Source organism: Bactrocera latifrons, unplaced genomic scaffold (genome assembly GCF_001853355.1).
Source record: "Bactrocera latifrons isolate USDA-ARS-PBARC rearing strain unplaced genomic scaffold, ASM185335v1 scaffold_43, whole genome shotgun sequence".
Taxonomy (NCBI): domain Eukaryota; kingdom Metazoa; phylum Arthropoda; class Insecta; order Diptera; family Tephritidae; genus Bactrocera; species Bactrocera latifrons.
Window position 1 is genome coordinate 101030 of NW_017537079.1, and position 7298 is coordinate 108327.

Consider the following 7298-nt stretch of genomic DNA (forward strand, 5'->3'; position numbering starts at 1 on the left):
TAGAAAAAAGTTTTTATAATTTTTTTACAAAAGATATTAGTAGTGAATAATTTGCTTTTCTAAATATTATTATCATCTATTCCTTAAAATTTCGAAAGATTTCTAGACAGTTTAATATATAAATGTGTATATACATTTGCAAATATTATTTTGGTGAGCATATAATTTTAGAAATGAAATTTTTTGTTAAAAAGTAATAATTCTATTGTTTTTATGAAAAAAATATATATACGTATAATCGGTACAATATTTTTAGTGCTTTATTTTCAACTATTTGATTATTTCAATTTTTTTTTTCTTAATTGTTAACAAACATTTAAATTTTAAAGAAAAACAAAAATTATTCTGTAACAAAAAAAGATATTTTGTAAACATAAAATTGGTTATTTAATTTTTTTAAAATAACAAATTATTTAAATTGGTTCAAATTAAACCTATGTGTAAATTTATTTATTAAAAAATTTCAGTTTTAAAAACTTTTTTCGCAGAAATATATTTTTTCCTAATTTTTTGGTAAACAGGGATGCCAAATATTTAACTTGTTTTATAAAAAATAAATATGTACTCTAAAAAAAAATATTTTTATTACAAAAAAAGCTGAAAAATATTTTTATTTTGAACATTTTGCTTTAATAGTATTTTTTTTGTAAAGTTTTTTCCTAAATAGATGTGTATAAGAGACAGGTGTTGTGTAGAAGTGAGGGTGAATTTTCGACAAATTTTTTTTAATTAAAATTTTTTTATAATATAATCTTATCGGATATCCCCCAAAGTTTTTTCTTTGAAATTTGGGACATAAAATTTTCAACTCAGCTGATTTTCATAGAAGCCAATTCAAAAGGAGAAATAGCAAAAACTACAACAATGAAAAGCCAAAACATTAAAGTTCTGAATGCCAGTCCATAATATGTTAGATACATATGTTTGCGACAAAAGCCTCCAAAATTCGTAGCGAGCGTTGCAAAACTGTCCAAGCAACCATTTCTAGGTCTCACGTCAAAATATTTAATAAAAATAACAAATATAAATAACAAAATAACCGAATTTACACCGCTACACATTGCAAACTTCTTATGCATTAGGAAATTAGGTTAAATACTTGCTGACGCACTCGCCAAAAAAACAATACAAAAAAAAAAAAAAATGAAATTTTCGAGTACTTTGAAAAAACATAAGCACAAGCTGATACTCGCATGAATACCGTTAAACATTGACACTGTAGTTTATACCTTAAAAATAATCAATAGAAACGAGAGAGTGAGAGTGGAAAGTAAGCGAAGAAGAGCGCAAATTAAACTCTTAGCACAATACATTCATTTGCCTTTATAAATTTCACTAACAAAAACTTTCGATTATTCATAAGGAAATATATAAAAATAAAATATAATGCGTCCATATATTAAAAATATATCAAACAAATAAAAAAACTACTAAAAAAAATCATATTTCAATTTACGCAAAAAGAATTTTGAACTTATTTACATAATACTTAAACTTAAATAATATGTGTGTAAGAACCTTGTAAATTATTATTTATAGAAATATTATTAAATTATAAAAAAGCATTGTATTTTTCCACAATTTTTTGCTAACCAATAAATTGTTGTATGAAATTATTATTGATAAATAAAATTTTGTAAATAATGGCGGCAATATTGTAAGTTATTGAAGATTAGGTATTGTAAAGTGATGACGACATAAGCAATTAACGAACGGTGCAATAAAATTGTAGAAACGGAGTATTTCATTGGCATAATGTAGGCAATTTATGAAAAGTATTTCAAAAATCATATTTCAAATTGTTTTTTCGAAAAATTATTATTGAAATTCGCATTATAACCTACACATATACATACTAACTTATGCTAACATATTTATTAAGTTATTGAATATGTAATTTATTAAAATTGTATTTAAATTTGCATATAAATGAACTGAGTCCATGGAGAGTTGATTGAATAAGTAAAATAAAAAAATTATGAATATTTGAAAATTAATGAGAATTAAAAAATTTTTTTTTTTAACGAAATATACTTATTTTATATTTGGTGGTTTTTGGGAGAGGAATAGCTTATGAGTATTTTTTTTATAATTATTAAAAATAATTTCAAATAAACTCAGTTTTCTCTTAAGTTATAAATTTATGCATCTGGAAAGCTTTTATTAAGCTCAAGTTTGCTTTTCCCTTGCAAGTTTTACTCGAACTTCTAGTTCATTTTCTTTCAAAAAAAAAAAAAAAAAATTTAATAAATTTGATTTGTTGTTGGATCGTAAACCGAATTTGTGAGTACTTTTTTCACTAAACTAAACTAAAGCTATTTCATGAATTGCACGTTCAATATTGACTTTTAAAGCTTTAAGAGTCTGGTTTATTGCTCTAGAATAACGACTTCAAATCCCGCAACAAGTAGTCTAATGGTGTTAAATTCCAACTTCTTGGATGCCATTCAATATTACAATTTGTTCAAATAATTGAATATTCAAACCTTTCTCACAATAACTCGGTTGTTCCACGTGTTGTGTAGCACGTAGCCCCGTCTTTTTGGAAAAAGATTTGGTTAAGGTAAACTTCTTCCAATTACGGCCATAAAARGTAGGTTATGYTCGATCTATACAGCTCTYCATTGTCAGTAACGGAGTCAACAGCTYCATTTCGAAAGAAGTATGGACCGTTGATTTCGCAAGACTAAAAACCACACCAAATCCAATACCTACAGTTCTTATTTGATAACAATTTTATACAGATGCATGCCCAAATCTTTTCTCAAAATCCCTAAGGTTGTGGTTTGAGATAGCCGAAATCATTGAGAACGTCTTGGAATCAACAAATTGGGGTCCTCAGCAACACTTGCCTGAACGGCAGCAATATTTTCATTATGCTGAGCGGTTCTTTGTCTTATTGGCATTGAGGGGTTGACCCAAGGTTAATGGATCTCACTTGGACAAATATTCCTCCTTTGAATTACTAAACCCTTAACAGCGAATTACAAGGTACTCATAAACGATACCTTTCTAGTTTATCACAAATTTATTRAGGCRAGTTGTAAGAATCCCAKTCACTTCGCTATTTTTRCCAAAGGTGTGCCAATTCGAAAAAGTTTACTCCGCTATTTTCCCTACGCCAATTAATTAATTATAAATATTATTGATTTTATAATTTTTTACGAAATTTATGGGTCTTCCTGGAATCACCCACATATTATATATGGTTTATGTCGTTGACTCAGTATTTACAACAACATTTCTGCCCAGTTTCCATCTGGCGGTAAGTTTTGGTGGCTTAAAGCTATTTAGCAAAGCTGGAAACCTCAATTCAAAAGCTTGATTGTTGTCTGCGATATTCCGTTAATGTAGCGGTTATTGAAATGCAAGCTTTGAGGTAAGTAAAGAGAATTCTTATGATATATAAGTAAGTGTGTAAGTGTTGAAAACTTTTTAATTTGTAAAAAACTACCGACTAAGGAATTATATTTATTTCGTGATTTGCAATATGTATCTAAGAATTTCTAATGAAGATCGGTATCGGTKTATCGATATAACAATTTGTTTTATTTCGAGGCTTGAACTTTCGGGATTTTGCAAATTTTCGGGATTTCCGTTATTAACTTGAGTAATCTACCAATCCATATTATTATACAAATACAAATACAAATTATGTTATTTCGGTATAAGTACATTCCATTTTCGGGATCCCGGAATAATCTACCAATATGGGCAATAATAATTTTGATCTCTTTCAGAATTTCAAGTGTATGAAATCGACCCACAAAATTTTCATATTTCGGGATATGTACTATTTTCGGGATCCCGAAATTTTTTATTTTTTTTTCAGCATTTTTTTATTAAGTTTATAAATGTAATTTAGGCCTCTTTCCTCCAGATGTTCATTCCATTTTCGGGATCCCGAAAATTTTAGAAAGTTTTTTTTCTGCGTTTTTTCCAGGTAGTAAATACATATATGTAAGTTAGGCCCCTCCCCGATTTCAGGTGTATGAAACCAGAAACGATGGAAAAAGAGAATGAAAGCAGTTAAGATACCATGTTGTGCAAAATAAATACCATATGAAGCCARAAGTTTGCATTATGGACAGCTTCTTGGGGAAAAATAGCTAAGACCCAATTTAATATATTATTAAGAAAACATTACTTCATTAAAAAACTCTCTTCATTAGCTTTTAATTTTCTCTTAAAAAGGCGGTCGGTAACAAAAAGATAGGAGTTGTACCGATCGTATAGAGAGCTGGAGATAAAGGCTGCTGATGTGAACCTTGATTTAATGATTTCATTCTTGAAATTTATTGGGGATGGATGCATAAATCGGCTTTTCGGAAAGGAAGCAAGAAAAAGTATGGTTATGTCCTATACCATTGAGCCTAAAGAGAGATTTATGGTATTGCAAAACCCTCATGATCGAAAAGTTACCAATAATAGGATTTCGGGGATCCACGAAAATTTATTTGTGCATCACTTTAACCTAATCTAATTCGTTGAATAACCCGCTCACCCGCTTTTATTTAATTGTGATATCATAATTAATATTGAGTTTATTTTTTCCCAAAYTCAATGCGTAATGACTGGCAAAATACTAATTAAATATTATCCAGTTTCACGCACGCAGTAGATTACCCCCATTGTATACAGTTATTTGCAGCCACAAACATTTCTATGCAACCAACTTACTAACCATAAGTATTCTCGCCCAAATAGACACTTGTGTATGTATTTATGTATATACATACATGGACCAGTTATGACCGTTACGCAGGCGAAATTACCTGCACCAAATCACGTGTTTAGCATTTAATTACATGACTACACATTTTGTGCTTAGGGTTAACGGAAAATCTCAGTGGAATATTATTTAATTACTTTTGGAAATTGTTACCAACGAAGCATAATTAGTAATCGAATAACTATAAGCAATTTGTGACATCGACATAACATAACTGTACGCCAAGCATAGACAGCTGATGCCCCTACGCCGTGTTTTAATATTCCCGCAAGACTGTGAGCCGATTGAATAGATGTTTAGTGACAAAATATAGAGTACAGAGTATAAACAGTTGGTGTTATAATAAAAATAATTATAGGCTTGAATTTTATGGCTGAATTTGGTTTTATGGTGGAAGGGTTAGCTGTTGGAAATATTTTTATGTCTTAAGAATAACTAATTCTATCTAACACAGTATGCTGCTATATCTAGTCAAACAAATAGTACGGAAGTCAAAAGACTTGGTATACTCCAAATTCTCCTCTAACTGCACGCTTTACTCACTAAACTCTACTCTACACCACACCCTTTCCTTCAGACTTTACTACATACTTTACTCTATTCTCTTAGTTTAGTCTCTACTGTAGATTCCTCTAGTTGCGATGCCCTATACTTTACTGTAAACTCTACTCTATATTYTACTAGAGGAAGACACACCAGTGACCCCTCTTCCAAGTGATGGCCTTATGAAGCGGGTAAACTTTACAAAGAAGTTTAGAATTACTTTCGGCAGTTAGGCGGAGTGGAGTGATTTCTACTACTGAGGGCCAACACTATCCAGTCGTACACTGACTGCTCGAAAATAACGGAAGGCAATAAAACAGGGATTTATTAATTTAATCAGAACTTCTTTTATAAGTCAGTGAACAGAAAACAATCTAAACCATAACTATCGCAACCAGTTTCTGCTTATGATGTCAATTTGCTTTTAGTGAAGGAGTGTATAGAAAGGCTGAACTGTACTACTAGCAATAAGCTGCCTGACAAACTAGCACGATATGCGGCAAGGTCCAGTATGGTGTATCATTGCGGTACACACTATAAAGGAGTTGTTCAGCATGGCAGTACTGTGAGCAGGCAGCAGCAACGAGTCGCTCTAAGCTACTGTTATGAGGGTAAAACCTTGGTAGATTGAAAAAAACTATCACCCTGCAGGCTCTGGAATCAATTGTCAAATATGAACGTGGAACAGAACACTCCAGAACACTTGATTCTAGATTTCCTAGCAATTTGTAGGAGCAAGCTCACGGCACAAGGTTTTATCTACGTGAACAGGGATCACATTACCTCCTTCGCGTCCAGTAAGCTGCTGGAATTGTTCAGAATGCTGAACTTTTGTAACCATATGTGATATAAGAGAGGACACATTGGACAATAGGTCACCTCAGTTTTCAATCTATCTGCCATATCTATACTTTTCTTCATACTATATAGTACTCTAGTTATGCTATCTTGATTACGGCAATAAGTCTACTCTATATCTGTAGTCTACTGAAAGAAATCCATATTTAAATGAGTCTACATTATACCTCTTATACACATCTAGATGCAATAAGTCTACTCTATATCTGTAGTCTACTGAAAGAAATCCATATTTAAATGAGTCTACATTATACTCTTTTCTATATGTCTTACTGGAATTAACTCCAGATATCTATCTGAACGGTGTTATTTATAAAACTCTCTTCTGTTACTCTTCGTTATACTCTACTGACAAAATTCTATACCTTTATAAAAGGAAACTATATGAAAATTAATAAACTTTACTGTCCAATCTGTTATAACCTCAAAACTTTATATAAAAGGAGTTCGTAAGGAAATAAGTCTACAAATGTACGCTACTCTAGATTTTTCTCTAGACTCTAATCCCTACTCTGCTCTTATTGTAGTTATTTTCCAAACTATATTTGTAAACAAATCTCATAGATATGACTATACTCTAGTCTACTCAACTACATTTTAAACTCTATAATTATATGTTTCCTAGAGTCTATGTTTTTTTTTGAAAAGAGACTTCATGAAAATTAATCAGCAGTCCTCTGTACTCTTCTCTACTTTCAACACAATATATGAGTGAATACCGCTTGGAAGATATTCGACACTACTCGGATTGTAAACGAGCATAACATAYTAGTATAAAGTGTGTCCCAACTAACCCCAATGTGGGGAAAAATAGTGAAAAATCCGGGGAAAATTTTCGAATGGGATAATATTCGGGTTTTTTCATACTTASMATATGTAACATCTAGATAATGTGTAGATACATGTGTATATCAAATAGTACGTACTATTACTACTAGTTAGAGCTAATCTAACTTTGTTTATTTTCATAATTCAATAAATACGTTATATACATATGCTCCATGCTCTCTAATTAAATAAAATCAGCAGTGGCGTACGCGTTGATGATCTATCTATCTCACACGTTGTTTTGCCTTCGCACTGTGYGCGCTTGTGTTAATTTGTTGGTATAATTGACGACTTGGATTTTGTTTTGTGGACTTTTGATTGCCTAGTGCTTAAATAC